The 21,121-nt window shown below is 38.5% G+C and overlaps 1 protein-coding gene across 3 annotated transcripts in view; it reads right to left on the bottom strand.

Moving 5' to 3' along the window:
- The window catches only part of LOC129768661 (nascent polypeptide-associated complex subunit alpha, muscle-specific form), a 235,992-nt gene that overhangs the window by 59,167 nt on the left and 155,704 nt on the right, over positions 1-21,121 (bottom strand). For all 3 annotated transcript variants that reach the window (XM_055770438.1, XM_055770440.1, XM_055770439.1), the window contains one exon: positions 10,062-10,180. The gene's annotated coding sequence lies outside the window, so the exon portion shown is untranslated. The remainder of the gene's footprint in view (positions 1-10,061; positions 10,181-21,121) is intronic.

The raw sequence follows: 21,121 nt of genomic DNA, 5'->3' as shown, positions 1-21,121 counted from the left end.
TTTAAGGTGAGTGATTACTGTTAAGCAACTGTAACTGTTCAGTCGATGTTGATTTTTCTTGTTTTCAAGCGGAAATGAAAATTATCCGAACATTTGCTTCTGCGGTAAGCACAATTTACGTGCACATAGATTGGATCAATCAATCATGATGCAATGGGTATGCAAAACTAATTGGCAGGATGAACCCTCGTGCAGGATCGTAAAAATATGGTATAAGTCATCAACTTTGTTCTGTAGATTTTTAAGATGAGGAAACAATTCATCTCCAGTAATATTTATATTGTGAGACCTGACAACATTGAGTACATGCATGTGTCATCTGACGGTTCTATTAGGAAGTTTTACGTTCTTGAAAGAATCTTGTTACTCGAGGGCGAGGAAAAGTGATTTCGATGAGAATCATCAAGACTAGGGATTGTTAACCGTTTTTATCGGTAATACCAGGTCATTTTTCATTACCGAATTACCGGTAATTTTACTATGAATAACCGGTAATTTTCATTTTTACACATTAAAAAAATATATTTGCCTATTTGCGCATTGTGTGCATCTAGCGATCATGGACGTGTTGTATCAAAAATCAAATTTTGTCGATTGTGGTGGGTCGGACACAGAAGATGGCGACGATAATGATGATGTCACCGATTTTGACGAAACAAGTGACGAAACATACATCATCAAGCCCGAATCCTGTTCCACAATCCAAAAAGTACATAAAACGGTTGAACTCTCCAGAAAATCTCCGGTAAAAATCGACAAAGTTCTCCAGGAACATGTTATCGCGTATAACGGAAAGGATATTTGTTTGCTTCTTGATTGGAAAACCCGATGGAACAGTCTCCTGGCAATGTTGTGCCGATTCTACGACCTCCATACTTCAGTTCAAAAATCGCTTCTCGATCTGGAAACGAAGCACACATAAGCTTCTGCGATGAAGCGAAAAAATAAATGGTTGATGCTCTCGATCCAGTGTTGGTCATATGAATTGCTATGCCGGAAGAACTAAACCCGTTACGAAGCTGAAGTCGGATTTCAATTCATGCTAGAACCAGCGTTGCCAATGTTCCAGTTTAAACTGGATTCTTCCAGTTTTTTTCTCCCGATCCAGTCAAACAGTTAAATCCTAAAATCTTCCAGTTTGTTCAAATATCATCCAGTTTTTTTCATATGTGTGCTTCAGTTTTACCCATTTTATGTAAAATGAATTCACGATGTATAAATAATATCCCTCAAAGGGATTCCAGGTGATTTTTTCAAATGTCTTCACATGTTTCATGTTTCACATGTCTTATTCAATGTTTATTCTAATAGGTATTGTTATATAGCGCATTTCATTAAACTTACCTTGAGCTTTTGATATTTATTTCAATAAATGTGAACAAAGAATATATTGCGCAACTGCATACTATATTTTATGAGTTTAGAAGTGTTAATTGGCTCGATATGTAACCGGAAAACCATCGATTCGAGAAGTGATCGTTTGAAAGATCTCGGTTAATCTATTGTATAGTTTAGGCCCGAAATAATAAAAATACAATGTCACAATCATCCGAATTCTCGGGCGCAAATAAGCTAATGTCTTCTAGAGATGTTTTCAGACCGCTTGAAGTTCTCCAGAATTTGAAGTTAAAACCACTTTGTTGTTGAATTCATTCTTTATGCTTGTGGATTTTCTGCTTGGAAAAGTTTGAGAAAAGCAAGTGAATAACCCCGAGACAAAAGTCTCCGTCAATTACTAGGAACAAAAGTAAACAAGTGACACTGATAAAAAGGCGAGTGGATGACACTGTGATAAAAGTCTTTTGACTTTATTTTCGGCCAAAAGTTAGAATTTCATGGAAATAACATCTCTCAAACCACGTACGCTATCATACTGCAGTGTTTTCACATGTTTCATAATGTCTTCAAAATGTATTCACAAAATGAAATGTCTTCACAGTAAGTCAAACGTCTTCAAAATGAAGACATGTCTGGCATCTCTGATCCCTCACTCACCCTTCCTATCTCTTGATCAATTTCATTTTTTGAAATTAATCGTTCGCTCGATCCAATGTGTATTTACATTGGATCTATCATTCGTTTCTTACACACTCAACTTAGTGTTTTCCTCTTGTTCACGCTTCCGGATTCAGTGCGTGCTACTCTGTCTTTGAATTTATATAAATATTATATATTCTGGGTCCCACAAAACATTCTGAAGGTCAGACCAATTGAACTACCATTTCAACCACAACTTGCAATGTACATAGCAAGAAATCTTACCCATAAAGGTTCAAAGAGCCCGTGTGCTATGCTGTCGTTGAGTTTATATAATCATCAAATGTTATAGATCCTCCAAATAATTCTAAAGTTCAGATGATCATAAAGTCAATATAGTCGGTGTTAAGTAAGAGGAGACCAAGTCGCAAAATTGAAAATATCGAGTTATTGATTGCAATAGGTTAAGTATTTCGTAAGCTACATTCCACATTTATCAAATTTGTAAATCACTCGTGCAGCAGGAAATCTCATTTAGATCTTGATAAAATACCAAAGAAAAATACCAAAATTGGAAAGAAATAGCTTTTAAATACCAGTATTTCATAATTTCAATACCAAAGTAACACTTTATCAGTGTTGCTTTGGTATTGGAATAATATCGTAGGACCTGATAAAAAATTATTCCTGCATTTCAATATATAGATCTGCTCGAATGATATGATTAATTAATTATTTTTGCCATTTTATGAACAACATAAATACTACACGAAGCTTCGAAGGAAATCCTATGCTCAATCATTAGAATAAGTAAAAAAAAAAAAATCATTTTAGTGCCGATATTTTTTAAAATAAAACGGTTTTACAGGATCCAGTTTTTTTTAAGAGCGATCTTCCAGTTTTTTGAAAAATATTATTGGCAACCCTGGCTAGAACAGTTATCGGATCGAATATCATAAAGTTCGAAGCAGACGTTTCGTTTATGCAGATTTGTTCGCGTACATGAATGATCATTCTGCTTGGGGTCGTGACACAATTAATGGTGACTTTGGCGTCTTCTATCAAACGTCACGGGCTGTATTGATCAATTTGAAATTGTTCGTGACTTGATGAAATATGACGATTATGGAATTGGTTCAAAAGCTGGAAAACAAGAGGAAATAAATCTACTGGATGCTGCAGAACCTGCAGAACAGTTGAGCATCAAGGAAAACCTTGCGGTGATTGCAGCATTCATAGATATCATGGTCCAGGCCATGCTCAACGTCTACAAATGGATTGATAGAAACCTTCAGACAAGAATTTTCGTACTACCACACAGAGAGCATCAGGGGCTAGTACATGACATTGGTATTCTATGCCAATATGAGGGAGCGAAACAGGAAACACATTTAAATGAAAGCATATGAAAGCTTTTCGTATAGTTTGCCAAATACACGGCGCAGACAAAGAAAGATATATTCTCGTTCATGTTCTTCTTTATCGTCTTAGAAAACACCTTCCAACTTCATTTTATGATGAGGTGTAATATTATCACGCTCCTTTATAATAGCGCTGGCAGCTATATGGATAGCATGGTCGTGTGAAGTAACTTTGCATTACAGCCGGCCTTGGTTCGATCCCCATTGACGTCGTATGGACTTTTTTTTTGTTTGTACAATCCCAATGAAAAGAAAAGAAAACAGAAAGAGATGTCTGCTCGCATACATACAAACCATTTTTAAGCTTTAAAAATATCTCATTATTTGCGCATTTGACTATCATGCATAGGAAATGGCATCTTTTCTGCCAAAGATGACATGTTTTCTGCCAACGCTAGTTTGGGTGTAAGTAGCAAAAGCTTGCAAAAATGTTTTTTGTAAAATAATTATTATCAATAAAAGCCACTTATTCAAGAAAATGATTCATTTTAAAGTATTTTTTTACGGGTAATTTACCGGTTTTACCGGTAATTAAATTTTCATTACCGAGTAACCGGTTTTTGAAATTTTGGTACGGTAATGCAATCCCTAGTCAAGACATATTTTTTGCCACTATGAAGCTCTGTCGTGATAAATACAATCGTGGTCGTTGTTCGCTCGCTAACAGAATCCAAAAAATGGTCAAAAATTTGTTGTGTATATCAGCCGTAAAAAGATTTGTTTTGACGTAGGACTACGTCTTCCATTTCTATACTGGGGTGTAAGTTCAAAGTTTCGAAAACGAGAGCGTTATGCCGGAGCAACAAGATTTTGAGCGTTAATACCTTCTAAACAATTGAACAAAATGGTATGATAAACACTCCATTCGAAATACAAAATGTCTACTCGTTATATGCTTGTTACTTATTGATTAAAAAACTTGTTTCAATAGCTTGAAAATTGCTTTCTAAACAGGCTAAATCACACAGATCTGTATATAAGCGAGTGCCCGCTCTGGAATGCACTCAGTTATAATTGTACAGCGATTGGAGAATGTTATCACGGTTGTGGCGAAGCTGTTCATTAAGAATACGCTTATGAAAGGTGTCACCAAGAGCTCGTTTTTGCACACAAACTGGTTCGTTAAAGATTCTCCCTAAAGCCAAAAGGGAATCCATCGGAAAGGAGAATAGTACCACTAAGAAGGCGACAAAGAAAGCACCAGCATCGAAAAGGATTGAGGCATGAGGAGATAGCCGCCACAAATACACACGCGCGCGCTACTCCTTTCGTTTGGTGGTCTTCGAGTCGGCATTGATTGCCGGAGAAGAAACCGAAAAGATGTCTCCGTTGCTGACAAATTATCTGCCGCTGCTACCGGGGAGAAGAAAACAGCTACCGCTGCCGAAAAACTCAAAGTTACTACTGTGAAGAAGTTGAGCAACAAGAAAAAAGCTCCTGCTACTGTCGGTACGGCTGTAACAAAGCAAAAACCAACTAAATCATCGAAAATCGTTGAACATAAGCCGAAATCACCGATGCCAGAGGGGAGGAGAGCGGTTCTGAGCACAGTACGAGGGATGTTGTTTTCAACAAATCAAATCCAGTTCTTCTTAAAACATTGAATTACTTTTAAGCGAAAAAGTTAATTTTGTTTTCTTCTTATAATATATTACTACGATCAAACACATTTTGTTTTGAACTTTTTCTTTATCAAGTGCGATCAACGCAAGATCACGTCTTTCGACACTTTATTACAGGTACAATGAATCTTAAGATAGACAATTCCCGCTCTTCGCTCACCGACACACAAGGTTTATTCAGCAATTCCTTAAACGGGAAGTGGGTGTTATGAGGAAGGATGAGTGAACGCCACATTTATGTAGACTGATTGGATGCGACAGATATTTTATTTATTGGAATGGTATTTAAATTATATCACAGAGTTTGAAAGAGTTTGGGAATTAGTGACAAACAATGTATTATGTGTTATGTATGGGGCAAACATAAGAAAGCGGAGGATAAATGTTGCATCACTTTGGCGTGATTACTTCTTTAGCTTAATATTTTGCCTTCTATACATACAAGTTGTTCGAAAACGTTGTGCATAAAGCGAATGACACCCTTGCTTTACTAGGTGTGTCTTGCATCACTCACATGTTTATCAGATGAAATTTAATGCATATTTATAGATTTTTGTGATTCCAATCATTTGTTTTGTTATCTTGAATTATAGAGACTTAAAATTTCTTCAGTTCATTCGACTCTATCAATATCAATAATAAAACTCAATGATTCTTAGAAGTAAATCTTTCCATGAGGAGACGGCAACACAAATTGAGTATTGCTTCCATTGACACACGAACTACGCGTGAGTTGTCAGAAATAAATGTTTGGAAAATTTACCTTCAAATACAACACCCTGTAATTCCTCATTCTGAATTAATTTTTCATCCCTTGTGTTTATTACGGCTTTTCGGTGCAAGATTACTGCTCTTTTGCTCCACTGTTCAGTTGGGCAATTGACAGCGGAGACAGTTGCTATGATGCTTCCATTGTTGTGTTATTAATAGCGCACCTAGTTCGATGTTTCTTGTTGCAAGCAGCAGAGTCGGTGTAAATGGAGAGAGGCTGAATCATCGTTACTTAATAATTGTTGCGTGGAAGTAGTAGCTATAAGAACACACCAAGCTGATCAAATCGAAGATTCTGAGTTTTGTGATCCAGTTCTGTCCAGTTCTCAAAAATTCAGGTTAATTTTCAAATTCCAGATTCTCTATCTACAGATCTATATTATAGATGCTTAATTAAGAATACGGGTTTTAATTTCAGGGGCAGATACAAATACGGTTACCACACTCAGATGACAAACTTCTTATTCTGGTAGCAGATCTTAGAATTCCCATTTCTATCCATTCAAAAGTGTATTGTAAAAATGAAAATGCATTCAAAATAAGTTATTTGGAACCCAACTCCATGTTTCAGATTCCCATATCTCGTGCGGAGGGCAGAGAAGGAAAGGGCACATAAACAAAAATATTTACACCCATACCTCGCTTTACGGCCTAGATACGTTCTACGAAATTTGGCCGCAAAGCGAAAAGCCATATAAGGAATCAATTATTCTGATACCAACTCATACAAATTCAATCAGACCGGTTCTAAATTTGTTAAATATGTAACATGTAAAAAAGTGATTTTTGAACCAATCCACAATTTTATTTGCCGTTATAACGAAACATTTTAGGCCGTAAATCGAAAACGTGCCTGAATTGCAGAGGGCCGTTATAACGGAATGCCGTATAAAGAGCGGCTGTATAGCGAGGTATGGGTGTATATAGGATCCTACGCGGGTAGCGTAAAGATATGAACAGAAAAATATAGATAGGGATTCCTTTGCTGGCAATCAGCAAATAGTTAGGTTGTAAAACCTTCACCAGATTGAGCCCCTTTTAGCGATAACGGATAACGAAGGGTGGAAACAAGTGGGATGAATGTATGTAGCAAATAGGCAGGCAGATAACCGATGCGGTTTCGGTTATCTGAATAGGAAAGGGAGGTGTTTTCTCTCCCTTATATATTTAGGCCTGAGTAAGAATTCCTGTATAAAAAGTCAGGATACTTGCACAGGAAGTTATCTCAAATCCTTCAGTTAAACAGATCAATTCAGAAAGCAATTGTTCAAGATCAAGTTCTATTCAATCAGAGAAACAAGATCAAGTTCAAATCCTTCAATCAATTAAGTTCACCAAACGAGTCAGTTCAATTCGATTCATATTCGCGTGAAGTTTACTTCGTTTCAAATTCGCGTGAAGTTCAATTCGTTCAAAGTAAGAAAAAGTTCAATTCATTCAGAGAAACAAGATCAAGTTCAATCCTAAGTTCGGAAACCAATTGTTCTAAATCCTAAAACCTCGATCAACGTTGGCAATCAGGCACCACGCACGGAATAAGGTAAAACCACGAGAAATCCCAAATTCGAAGAGAGTAATCGCCAAGACTTGCAAAATCCAGTGGAAAAGTTCCCTAGGATAACATTGGTGACTCCCGAGAGGAGTAGGCAGGCAGATAACCGATGCGGTTATCTTGATAGGAAAGGGAGATCTTTTATTTATTTTTTTTTTATTTCTGTATTATAATGACTTTCAACACATTTGGCTGGTTCGTCACTTTTACCTTCCATTTCGGAAGAATGTCGGGAGTGAGAATTGGACTCGTGACCCTTAGCGTGAGAGGTATGGATGTTACCGCTACGCCAGATCGCCTCCTGGAGATCTTTTATCTCCCTTATAGCTTCAGCTTATAGCCTGGGTAAGAATTCATGTATAGTCAGGATTCTTGCCCAGGAAGTTTGCTCAAACCCTTCAATCAAACAGATCAATTCGGAAAGCAATTGTTAAAGATCGAGTTCAATTCATTCAGAGAAACAAGATTATTCAAATCCTTCAATCAATTGAGTTAACCATAAGCGTAAGTTCAATTCGTTTCATATTGGCGCGAAGTTCAATTCGTTTCAAGTAAGAAAAAGTTCAATTCATTCAGAAAAACAAGATCAAGCTCAATCCTAAGTTCGGAGAGGTATTGTTCTAAATCCGAAATCCAGGAAAAAAGTTACCTCGGATAACATTGGTGGCTCCAAAGAGGCGGAGCCAGACAAAACTTTCGGTCGAACCAATTTTGGTAGCTCAAGAGGAGCAAAAAGTCAACTCAGATTCCAAATGCAAACGTTCTAGAGTCAAAAGTGAGGGATCGAAAATCTCATATTTGGAAATGTGGAATATGGGTATCGAAGCCAATTTCGAAGACGATCATCGATCTCTTTTCAATTTTTGGATTGAAAATTCTATTAAAGAGACTTCAAATGCTCGTTGTGTTCCGCTTTTGAGATATTTAAAATAGGGAGGTTGCCTATGGACATTCTCTGCCGCCACGTATTGAAATACATTCGATTTTGGGGATTTCTTTTCGTCGAATGGTCAAGAGTTTGAGTGGTTTCACTACTACTCTTCCATGAACATATTTGAGTCCCAAGCGAATTAGAATTTATATATCGATCGAGAAATCTGATCCATTTATGGGCACCAAAATAGTTCTGTTCAAGTATTCTCTCCTAACTTGTGAAACAATACACTTAAGATATTATTGCAACCTTTTAAACAGGCTGAATGTGAGATTACCTTCAGAATTGATAATCCAAACGGGAATTGAACACGAACCCTGGTACTGGTGCTGAGAACTTCAAATTTTTGGGGGAATTTTTTACAATCTTTACTTCCCATTCAAACCTTAACGGCCTGCGGCCTTCGAAAAAGCTGTAGCCCAAGTAACTCGATCATTTGAATAAGGCTATGGAGAACCTGTTCCACGTTGGAAAGTGTTCAATATTTGAACTGTTTAGACTAAAGGGTGTCCCACATCAAATTGCATCACGGAAAAACGCTATAGAATTCTCAAAGAGTAATTTTTTCTTGACAATTCGGGTGGAAATAGTTACACCGTTTACACTGTATTTTTATCGCCAGCAGTTTTTTGAAAATTGAAAAAAATAGTGTCACCCGAAAAGCGTCACGGACTGATTTTGCGCAAGCACCTGGAAAATCCTAAACTCTCTTGTCGAGACATCGGAAAACAACTCGTGCAGTCAACGGTGGATCATGTGATTAAACGTTGCTACGAAACTCTGAGCATCGAACGCAAAGAGCAATGCGGTCAGAATGGATGTTCTATTAGTGATCAGGATCACAAGCATGTCGTGAAAGCGTTCAAGCGGAATCCCAATGCTTTGGTCAGGAATGTGGCCAAAAAGATGTCTAGGAGTGTACAAAGTGCAGAAGGCTCCAAATCGGGACGAACGGCAAAATACGGTGGGGAAGTCACGGGCCCGGAAACTGTGCACCCAGATGTCGACGAAGCCTCACTGTATCATCATGGATGATGAGACTTACGTCAAGTCGGACTTTCGAGACTATTGTTCTTCGCAGCCCAGCACAAATTTGATTCTCCGGAGTAAGTAAGGAAGCACAAACATTCAAAGTTTGCCTAGGAATACATGATTTGGCTAGCGATTTGCTCATGTGGCAAACGGAGGGCACCGTTCGTGGCTACCGGGACTGTATACGGAATCTACCTCAAGGAGTGTCTTCAGAAGCGTCTCCTTCCACTGTACAGCTACACGAGGGCCCTACGATATTCTGACCAGATCTAGCTTCGTGCCAATATTCAAAGGATGTCCTGGAGTGGTACGAGGCCAACGGCGTATCTTTCGTGCATCCCAAGAAGGTTAAATCTGAGGAAGACGTAAAGAAAAGGTGGGTTTCCATATGGAGGAAGCTGCAGCCAGATGTTGCACAGAACCATAAGAGTGGAGTTAAGCGTAAGGTGCAGGCATTCGGTAATGATATTGATGCAATTTGATGTGGGACACCCAACATTTACTATGTTTTTAGAATAGAAAATAGAAACAAACTTAACATGCGGTTTAAGCGCAATGTGGTTTGAGCGTAATTAGTCCACGGAAGAGGAGGGGGTGTCTAAAATAATGCTTTTTCTATCCAGGTGGTATGTGGACAGCCCTTCATTAATTTGTGTTGGAACTCCAACATTCGGAGTATGTTCACTATAACAATCATCACAAGAGTTGTCAGAATATAAAAATTTGGCAAAATGTTCGAAAATAAAACATACCTTATTCGTATCAATTTCGTTGTTGGCCTAGCTTCTGCTACTAATGCTTTCGTTATCACAAATTGCTCCTCCCTTCCGCATTACTCGGTTGACTCATACGGTCGGTGTGGCATAGGTATCTGTAAATAGCGAAAATAGAACAAAAAACCATGTAGTGGATTCCATTTCGAAAACACAGTTGAAAAATTGAAACAGTTTCATTCACGCATTAGAATTGTTTATTGTGAATTTCAATATCAAAGCATCACATTGAAGCATGAATTCTCCGAAATTTTATGAGGCAAATTGGGCCAGCTTCTTTTATGTTCGCTGTGTACATTTTCCCACGCTTAACATAACATTTTATTTCGAAATAAGCGCGCAGGTACACAACATCTATGCACTTCAGCGGAGAACAAAACCGGTCACAATCTGGCTATATGCGTATATATACATATGTAGTGAATAGTTCATCGAGCCAAAACCGAAACAATCGCACACAATTGTTCGGTATCACGTGAGGCATACATTTGCCGCCCATTTGCGCTATATTTCCGGCTCAACAACCCCCCGCCGAAGGGCGACATTGCCGCACGACATGGGATCACGTGCTGAAACCTTATAATCGTTTTCTATTTTTACCCTCCTTACCCACACACACACATACACCAACGCGTCGCCGCCGCCACCGCCACCTCATTGGAGGAGACGTGGAATGTTGACTCCACTCCAGCGATGAAGAGGTCACTATTACTTATCCTCTCCTCTTCGGGTCATTTCGATCTGCCGTGTGTTTGGAATCCACACCAATTTGCTTTTACGTTCTTGGGTGGTTAATGGTTGATGACGATGATGATGATAATGATGGGTGGTGGTGACGAGGAGGACACGAGCATAAGGTGAAGCAAAGAGCTAACGGAATAACGGTACTTTTGCGCTTTCTTCTTGGATGGTTCGAGTGGTTCAAAGTTTATGAAGGAAGGCACCAAATCCGAGCGATGTATCGTGATTGCGGCCCGTTCTGATTTTATTACAACATACTCTCTCAACAACATGCGGCGTAAAAATTGGGAGCGTGAACCTTCAGTGGCGGTGTGACGTTTGACCTAGATGTTACGCCGAAAAGAACGGCTTCGCGGGATGAGGGGTTTATTACTGTTTTGTTTCTCGCTCATTAGAATGCACTCTGAGCGAAGTATTGTGTGTTTATGAAGTATAAAGGTTCATTTGATGCGATTGTGACAGGGTACAATTCGGTGACCTGACCCTAATGTTTGAATCAACCGTTTTTTTTTAAATTTTGGAGCCATAAGTTTTTTAGTATACAACACAGAGAGTTCACATAGTCTGTACACCCAAACTAGCGTTTTTTTATTAATTCGTTTATTTTTACAGGCTCAGTTACGTAAGTTTAATGGAGCCGAATTCTTAAATATAATTTTAAAACTATATATATAAAAAATTTTCTTACATCTATGGTTAGTAAGGTGGAAAACCGATTACTCGCGGTGTACTCGAGATTAGAAGGGTGACATATTTTTAGGAGAAGGATGGGATATAAGGAAATTGTAACAATGTTGATGAACACTCAATTCTTAAATCTATTCGCATATCTATAGTGTATTTACATTTCACCTTATTCTACTATTTATAGCAAGGGGACGAATTACCCGCAAAGGAAGGGAAGAAGGGTATAAGGATATAGGGACAATCACATACGAAGATCGATAGCTTTAAGGAAAACAAAACATATATATATAGGACATGTAATCAAGGTCTAACCGAGCCAACACATCTCTTACCGGCACATTGGGCTGTTTTCCTCGGGCCCGAAGGGAGTTTTCTAAATTCGATCTGGCGACCAGATACACCTTGCACGACCAAACAACGTGTTCGATGTCGTGATAACCTTGGCCACAAACGCAGAGATTGCTGCTGGCAAGATTGGAACGGAAGAGTAGTGCATCTAACGAACAGTGATTGGACATGAGTCGGGAGAAGGTGCGAATGATGTGCCGACTCAATTCCAGACTTTTGAACCACGGCTTGAGGCTAACCTTAGGGATAATCGAGTGAAACCACCGGCCCAATTCATCTTCATTCCACTTGCGTTGCCAGTTAGCGATGGTATTTTTTCGAACTAAAGAATAAAATTCATTGAAGGCGATTTGACGCTGATAAATTTCGCCTTCAATTGCACCTACCTTTGCTAATGAGTCAGCCCTCTCATTACCCGAAATTGAGCAATGTGAAGGGGCCCAGACAAAGGTAATGACATAACAGCGTCTGGTTAAAGCACTCAAAATTTCTCGTATTCTCTCAAGGAAGTACGGCGAGTGCTTTTCCGGCCTCACTGAACGGATAGCTTCGACAGAGCTAAGACTATCCGTTACAATGTAATAGTGTTCAACAGGTCGTGAGGCGACGCTGTCCAGCGCCCAGTGTATTGCTGCCAATTCAGCAATATACACTGAGCAAGGATTCTGAAGACTGTGTGAGGTGTTAAAAAATTCGTTTAACACTCCAAATCCTGTGGACTCGTTTATAGTGGACCCATCAGTAAAGTACATATTATCACAATTGATACCCCCATACTTTTCATCGAAGATCGTTGGAGCGATCCTCGATCGTTGGTAATCTGAATATCCATGGATATCTTGCTTCATGGACAGATCAAAATGCACAGAGGAATTGATGTAGTCAGGGAAACAAACACGGTTGGGAATATACGAAGAAGGATCAACCTGCATGGAGATGAATTCATGATATGAACTCATGAATCCAGAATGAAAATTTAACTCGATCAGCTGCTCAAAATTTCCGATCACCAATGGGTTCATGACCTTACACCGGATAAAGAACCGAAGAGATAATAAATTGAAGCGATCTTTTAGTGGGAGTACGCCTGCCAAAACCTCGAGACTCATGGTATGCGTTGAGGGCATACATCCCAACGCAATACGGAGACAAAGATACTGAATTCGCTCGAGTTTAATGAGGTGTGTTTTGAAAGCTGATTGAAAACAGAAACTGCCATACTCCATCACTGAGAGAATAGTTGTTCGATACAACGTTATAAGATCTTCGGGATGGGCTCCCCACCAGGTGCCGGTAATTGTACGGAGAAAGTTTATTCTTTGTTGGCATTTTTTACTCAGATACCTAATATGGGCTCCCAAGTACATTTGGAGGCGAACCAGACCCCAAGATACTTGAATGACATAGCATGAGTGATCGGTTTACCCAAAAGTTGAAGCTTTGGTTTTGCTGGTCTATGCTTCCTAGAAAAAACCACCATCTCTGTTTTCTCCGTGGAGAATTCGATCCCTAGCCCAATGGCCCAGGTTAAAAAATTGTTCAAAGTATCTTGTAAGGGTTCTTGCAGGTCGGATTCGTTTGATCCTACGACAGACACCACTCCATCATCTGCAAGTTGTCTTAGGCTGCAATTTTGTGTAAGGCAATTGTCGATGTCGCTTACATGGAAGTTGTACAAAAAACATGAGCCCTGGGGGAGGCCCATGTAAGAGAACCGACTTACTGCCGAATCTCCGTGAGAAAAGTTCAAATGCTTCTCACAAAGCAAGTTATATAACATATTATTCAATAGAGGCGGCAGACCCCGAGAGTGTAATTTGTCTGACAAAACCTCTATTGAAACAGAATCAAAGGCCCCCTTTATGTCCAAGAATACTGAAACCATTTGTTTTTTTTTGGCGTAAGCCAATTGAATTTCTGAAGAAAGCAACGCAAGACAATCATTCGTCCCCTTGCCCCAGCGGAACCCATATGATGTATCTGAGAGTCCATTCGTTTCAACCCATCGATCAAGAAGAAACAAGATCATTTTCTCCAACAATTGCCGTATACAAGACAGCATTGCTATTGGGCAGCTATAATTCGCACTTGTCTCCAATCATCTGGAACAATATTATGCTCCAGAAACCGATTGAATAAATTCAACAAGCGATGTTTCGCCACATCAGGGAGGTTTTTCAACAAGTTGAAATTAATTCTATCCTGGAGCCGAATTGTTACAAGAAAGGAGAGCAAGAGAGAATTCTACCATCGAAAACCCGGAATCAAGATCGCACGTATCTTGTGGTATATCTCGAACAATTTTTTTGCACGGGAGCGGAATCGGGACAAACCTTCCGCGCAAAATTAAAAATCCATCGATGTGAATATTCTTCGCTTTCATTCGTTGAAGAGCGATTTCTCATGTTTCGAGCCACTTTCCATAATATTTTCATTGACGTTTCTCGAGACAAACCTCCCACAAAATTTCGCCAATAAGCACGTCTTTTTCCTTTGATCAAGTTTTTAAATTGATGTTCAAGGTTCAAATACGACTGAAAATTTTCAATGGTTCCACGTTTCCGTAAAGCTTTAAATGCATTCGATTTATCCTGATAAAGCTTGGAACACTGGCTATCCCACCATAGATTGGGAAGCCTTCGACGAATAGTGGAACCTGGGATGGGTTTCGTTTGAGCGCGAACCGCGCTGTCATAGATCAAACGGGAAATGAATTATACTCCTCCAATGTCTTTTCATGGCCTTTAGCGTTAAATGAGCAAATAATGTCATCTGTTCCCCATCGCTTTAAAATGTTTGTATGAATGGAAGCAGACATCTCTTTCTTTTTTCTTTTTTGATCTATCCAAAATAAATTCCAAACGTCATCAACGGGAATCGAACCAAGGCCGGCTAGAATGCAAGAATATTTTACACGATCACGCTATCCACATAGCTAATGATGCTGTTGCGGAGAAGCGTGATAATATTCCATTTCATTACAAATTGAAGTTGGAAAGTGTTTTCTAATTTCACTCCTTGAAAACACTTTCCAGTATAAAGGAGATCGATATCCATCTCGTTCTGGGCCGTGGTCAAGTAATGCGTGCTTATTTGAAACGTGTCTCTTGATCGCTCGCTCGTATTAATCTTATATTGCCGTACCATATAAATTATACAAATGCCTACCAGTATTTGAGAGTCATAACATTTTCTTTCATTTTTACGCTCATTTAATGTGATAAATCGGGATGACAAAACATGAGCTAAGAATCAATGTTGGGTGTAGTTGAAAGACAAGCATGAACACATCTTGTACAGCCATTATGAAACTCCCAATTGATAATATCTCCAGAACGTTTGACTATCGAAATTAAACCTACACCCAAACTAGCATTGGCAGAAAACATTTCTTCTTTGGCAGAAATTATGCCATTTCGTGGGCTGGAGGGTCAAATGCGCAAATAATGCGCTGTTTTTGAAGCATAAAAATGGTTTGTATGTATGCGAACAGACATCTCTTTCTGTTTTCTTTTCTCATTTCATTTGGGGTTGTGCCAAAAAAAAGTCCATATGACGTCGATGAGGATCGAACCATGGCCGACTGGAATGCAAAGCTATTTCACACGACCACGCTATTCATACAGCTGCCAGTGCTGTTATAAAGAAGCGTGATAATATTACACCTCATCATAACATGAAGTTGGAAGGTGTTTTCTAAGAGGATAAAGAAGAACATGAACGAGAATATATCTCTGTCTGGGCCTTGTTGGCAAACTGTACGAAAAGCTTTCATATGCTTCATTCAAATGTGTCTCCTGTTTCGCTCGCTCATATTGGCTCTAGCATATATATTATAAAAATAATATACATGTATTGGGGAGTAGAACATTGTCTGTTATTTTTCAGCTCATTTAATGTAATAAATCGGGATGACAAAACATGAGCTAAAAATCAACTTTGGGTGCAGCCAAAAAATATAGGACTCGTGAACACGTTAAGAAACAATATTTCTTAACTTAGAGAGAAACCTGTCTAGAAGATGATCATGCTGCAATATTGTAAGTGAATAATATAAATTTAAATTTGATTGAAAACCATTAAACTATAATGAATATAGTGCTTCTTGTTATTGTGTGTCGAACTCAGTAAAGAGAACTGGAAGGGGAAAGTGGAAATTTAATAATCCTCTAAATTGAGTAGCGTTATTAGACCATTATTCATTTTGCGCCCAGTGCACACCATCCTAAAATTAGAGTGGGCTCTTGGAGATTTTTCAGAATACTTTTGAATACTTTTGAACAGCTCGACAGATTTTCGACCTATTATCAGTAAAACGTTATTGGACTTTCTAAAAAAAAAATGCTGGATTGCACGCCAAATGTCTACTTTTGACGAAACATGAAAATAAGGTGTTCGAGGTGTTGAAACCAAAGACAGCCTGCCTGTTCATATCAAATTTTGGAAAGAAATCTGCATATCAAATGTCTTCTTCTAGGCGAAAATTTTGTAAAATAATTCTATGTTTTTTAGGTGTTGGATTAAAAATATTATTTTATTGAAAAAGACCTTTTCACATAGTTTATGCGGTGTAATTCAATCATTTGATACCTTTTTACTCACAAAAGGATGCATATTTTCTGTACATGTGTTTCGTTGTTGAAAACATAAAAGCAGGTCACTTATTTACGTTTACAAAGTTGTTTTCAAGATGCTGCGAATCGGATTAGAATCACATTTGGTGCACTGAAAATAATATACGTAATATACAATAAAATAGCGGAGAACTCCAAAATTTAGCCGGGGATTGCGAAACGAACAATTAAAAAGTTTGGCATTGAGTGTTCCCAAGAGGAACAGCCAAGAAGTGGACGGTTCTTATGAACCCGGATTGGACCAGAAACTGTTGACGACTGTTGTGGAGGAAGAAATCGGCCAAAAGGTGCTAGTCTGGCAAGCCATTTGCACATGTGGTTTGAGATCTCCTCACAAAAGAGACCATAAATTCTCACATTTATTTCGACGAATACTAGAAGAACAGATTGCTTCCGTTGCATAGAAAGTATGACCTGCCTCATTCATTCTGGCCAGATTTGGTAACGACTCCTTACTCCAAATCTATTCTCCATTGGTTTGCGGAAAAAACAACATTATGTACGTGGAAAAACCATCTTGTTTGATCAAATCGTAACAATAAACTCAAATTTTTGAGCTTGCTTTAGCTTGAGCTTGGGTAGACTGTACACTTCGTAGTTGCTTTCCGTGATTGACCTGAACCAACCAAATTTCACAAAGAACATACAGAATGACGCTTGGGACTAGCAAATCATTCTCGTTGTGCAGTTTTCGGTGATTCGAGCTTTAAATGGGCAATAACGACGCCGGCCACGTCCTTACAGTCACCAGGGGAAGGGAAGGAATGTTAGTATGATATTCACCGCCCGAAGGCCAGAAGGGTCGCCTCTATAGCATGGTTCCCTAGCGAATATCATGGGAGGGATAGTTGTTAGTGGGGTAAGGTAAGAATCACGATTCACTGAGGTAAGTGATGTGATTATGTAAACACGAACTATCGACCACTCGACAAAATGAAATTCCGTATATCTTCTATATTACACGCGGCACACGGCAACATATTATTTTTAGTCAACCTGAGAAGGTAAACCTGTAAATTAATTGGACCGGCTATACATTATATTATTTATAGTGCGTCATTTTTATCGAATTCCAACCCTTACTTTGGAAACCCTAAGAAGGTAACCAAAATTTCGTTAATCATCGAGCGGACATGTAATCGAACTCCACTTGTGTAGTTGGGGAGATAGGAGACCTGAAGAAGGTTACCAAAATAATTCCTCTAAAAACAATGAAACTGGTGAAATGTTTATTCGATCATCAAGCAAACTCTTTGTCGACCTCCAATAACGACGTCGGAGAGATATGTTTAGGAAACCTAAGAAAGCCAACTAAAGAATTCCTCTACAACTGCCACGAATATAATAAAATCGATCTGTGTGAACATTAAATTCTAAAACATTTCCTAAAATCTAAAATCAACAAATCTAAGATCATAAATTCATTTAGACACAGCTACAGAACAACAAAAATGTGTGTGCGGTATGTCGTTTCGGAAATACAAATTCAAAGATAAGGAAAAAGAATATGTGGCGTATAAACATGAACAACCCTACACGTCTTTGCTTGATCTATAAGACTTATATGGCCTCTCAGGGAGCGGTGTTGTGCTCAGACAAGAGCGTTAATATTTGAGCGGAGAGAACAATTTCGCACCAGAACTCTCTTCTCACGCGCAAGCACAACAAAAAAATAAAACGAGAAAAAAACAGAATAAAAAAATGACGATGAAGATCGTACGATTACAGCTTGAAATAATGTTTCACTTGCTCTTCTGCATTTCACCTCTTCCACTTACAACCCTCGCTCATTCTCACTTTATATCCATTTAAAAAAAAACCTTCACAGCCATAGATGCACCATTCTAACTACGACAATCCCTCTCGCTCTTCTAGCACACTACTACTATCACTTCATCTTCTTTCCTCTTCTATCTTCTATCTCTCTTATGGGAGAATCTATATTAATGGCGACTTTTCATTTTTGTGCAAACAAATTTCGGCCAAACGTAAGAGAACACATCTATTAGATTTTCAAAAAAAAAATCATTGAAACATCGCGGATACTAATTCAGCGAAAACGCGTCCAAAATAGACTGGATTTTCAAGACATTTTCAACTTGTACAAAAATAAATTGAATGAATCCAACCGTCACCTAAGCTTCACTTCACAAAACTGCGCAAATATAAAAACACCTTCGAAAACACGCCATTGCAAAAGAAATAAGTAGAAACACGGAGCGATCGAAAAACGCGTCCACATACGATGACTGCTCTCTTCTCTCCGTATCAATAAATCAAATTTTTCTGATCCAAAAACTACGAAAGGACTACGCAGTACTACGACATTATTTTATTCAATTCCCTTGTCTGCAACTTCGGATATAACTCTAGAATGTATCGAAATTTTGGTATTAACCTTTTAATAGAATATGATTCTGAAAAGATAGTTTACGTGATTTATCTGAATCAGCTGAAGATGGTTCATTCATGATTTATTCTTGCTCTATTGCTCTCTCGAACAATACACAAGCTACGCGTTAATTGGAAAATCCACGTAAAAAAAACCGCGTTAATCCGAAAATCCGTGTTAAAAAAAAACCGGGTTACCTAAAATCTACGGAAGCATCGTGATAGAGTGCGGCACTAATCTCCGTCATAAGCGCTATGTTCCGTCTCGCAAGCACTGATTACCGTCATATGCTCTGAGGGAGCATGAAGAAGAAATGTGAGCTGAGAGAGAGAGAGATGTGATATTGCGCGTTAATTGGAGATTTCGCGTAAAACAAACCGCATTAATTGGAAAATCCGCGTAGAAAATTACCGCGTTAATTGAAAAACCGCGTAAAAAAACCTCGTAAAATCCGCGTAAAAAACCTGGAAACGAACGATTTAAGGGGGTATTCTAGTGTAGAGGCACGAACTTAGGACGTTTTTTCGAGTTCCGGAAAAACAAAACAAAGAATATTTGTACTACCCATTATATAATTATTTGTTTCTCTATCTTTCAACAATAAAACAAAAAAATTAACCGAAAATATATGTTCATACTTAGAATAACTACAAGCGGACGAAGTGAGCGAGTTCAAAAAAAAAAGTTGGCGTTCACGGTTCCAACCCTTCTGGTTATCTGGAACAAAAAAAATCGAACAAAATCTGAATCAGTAAAGTGGCCGCTATCGCATGAACCTCGGACAAGACAAAAACATGTTTTTGAACAAAATGGCGACCGTTTGAAGGCTTCCATTTTTTCTTACGTTACCCGAATTTTTAAAGATAGTAAAATTTAAAAAATATTGTTTTTTATTGGTTTATTGGTATATTCTTGAATGCCTAGACTTTAGAAAGATGAAGAAAAAAATAGTTTTTTTTTATATTTCTAGACTAGAATACTGCCTTATGTCATTTTCTAAAAGGAGCATCTTTTTAGGTTTAGGTTAGGTTTTTTCAAATTATGTAGCGAAAACTATTTTTTAAAGTTTCTTGTGAAGTTCTGTACGATTTTTTGAGCGGCCCCTATCCCTCTCTCAGAAAAAGGTTTACCTTTGAGTTGCAAACGAACGAAGCATAGGACACGGAAACCTTCTTCCTGAGAGCAAGCACAACATTTGCATTCTGAGCGAGTGATTTACGCGCGATTGATTCGCAGTGGTTTTCGAAATTGTGCCTTAATTGTTTTTGTTATTGACGGCACGGGTAGGAACGTACGCAGCATTGCAAACGTTATCATTTGGCACTTGTGAGCGCAGAATGCGGGAATAACAACAACTTTTCTCACTGAATCGGTACTGCTAGTAACTCTTTGCGGTCTACATGAGCGCAAGTTGTGTCGTAAGTGGGATACTGTTGTCGGTGGTTCTATTGCCTGTCTCGCGTGGAAATCAATTTTGTTTGAGACATACAAACGCGAGTAAAACTGATTATTCTTGCTAGTGATTTTTGGCAAACAACACAATATCAATGGCACTAATGGAGTTATTCGTTGTTTTCGTTCGCGTTTACATAATTAAAACATATTTTCGGCGCCAGAAAGATTGAAGTGATTCTGCTCATAAAAACGTTGGGAAGGGGAAGTATCACGAAGGGTAAACCAAAGCTGAGTCTTCTTGTTTTCGTTTGTGTCATGATTCGTAGAATGTAACAAAAAAGGAATACCACTGGAGAAAATAACTTCTACAAAATCACATTTGATCAAACGAAAGTGAGTTATTTAGTGAAATGTTCAGTCACCAAACACTTTACAATTAACTTACTGATTCTTTTGCGATTATTGGCAGTTAAGCTTTAAATAAAGATTAGATTAGCGATTTTTCAACAGTTTGCTTCTCTTAGTTGTGTAGTTGGTCGACGATAGCTTTCGATTCTACATGCAAGCCCTTTGAGATAGTGAAGTTGACGGCCGATTCATATTTTGGGCAGGATCAACTTGCGAGCCATATTGGATTCGGGCTACTCCAAAATATATGGATAACCTTTGTAGCAAATCGAGTGTCTAAGATACAAGCTCTTACTCAAGAAAGTACGTAGAATAGATATCCTCAACGCCAATAAATCTGAACCAGAGGTGTCACTGAAGAGTCTGTTGAAACCCACATGACTGTCGTGAATGTGCGACGAAGTTGGAGATTTTCATAGAAATGCAGAATAATA

This window comes from Toxorhynchites rutilus, chromosome 2 (genome assembly GCF_029784135.1).
Source record: "Toxorhynchites rutilus septentrionalis strain SRP chromosome 2, ASM2978413v1, whole genome shotgun sequence".
Taxonomy (NCBI): domain Eukaryota; kingdom Metazoa; phylum Arthropoda; class Insecta; order Diptera; family Culicidae; genus Toxorhynchites; species Toxorhynchites rutilus.
Note: the sequence above shows the minus strand (reverse complement) of the source record. Positions and strands in the feature narration are given on the sequence as shown.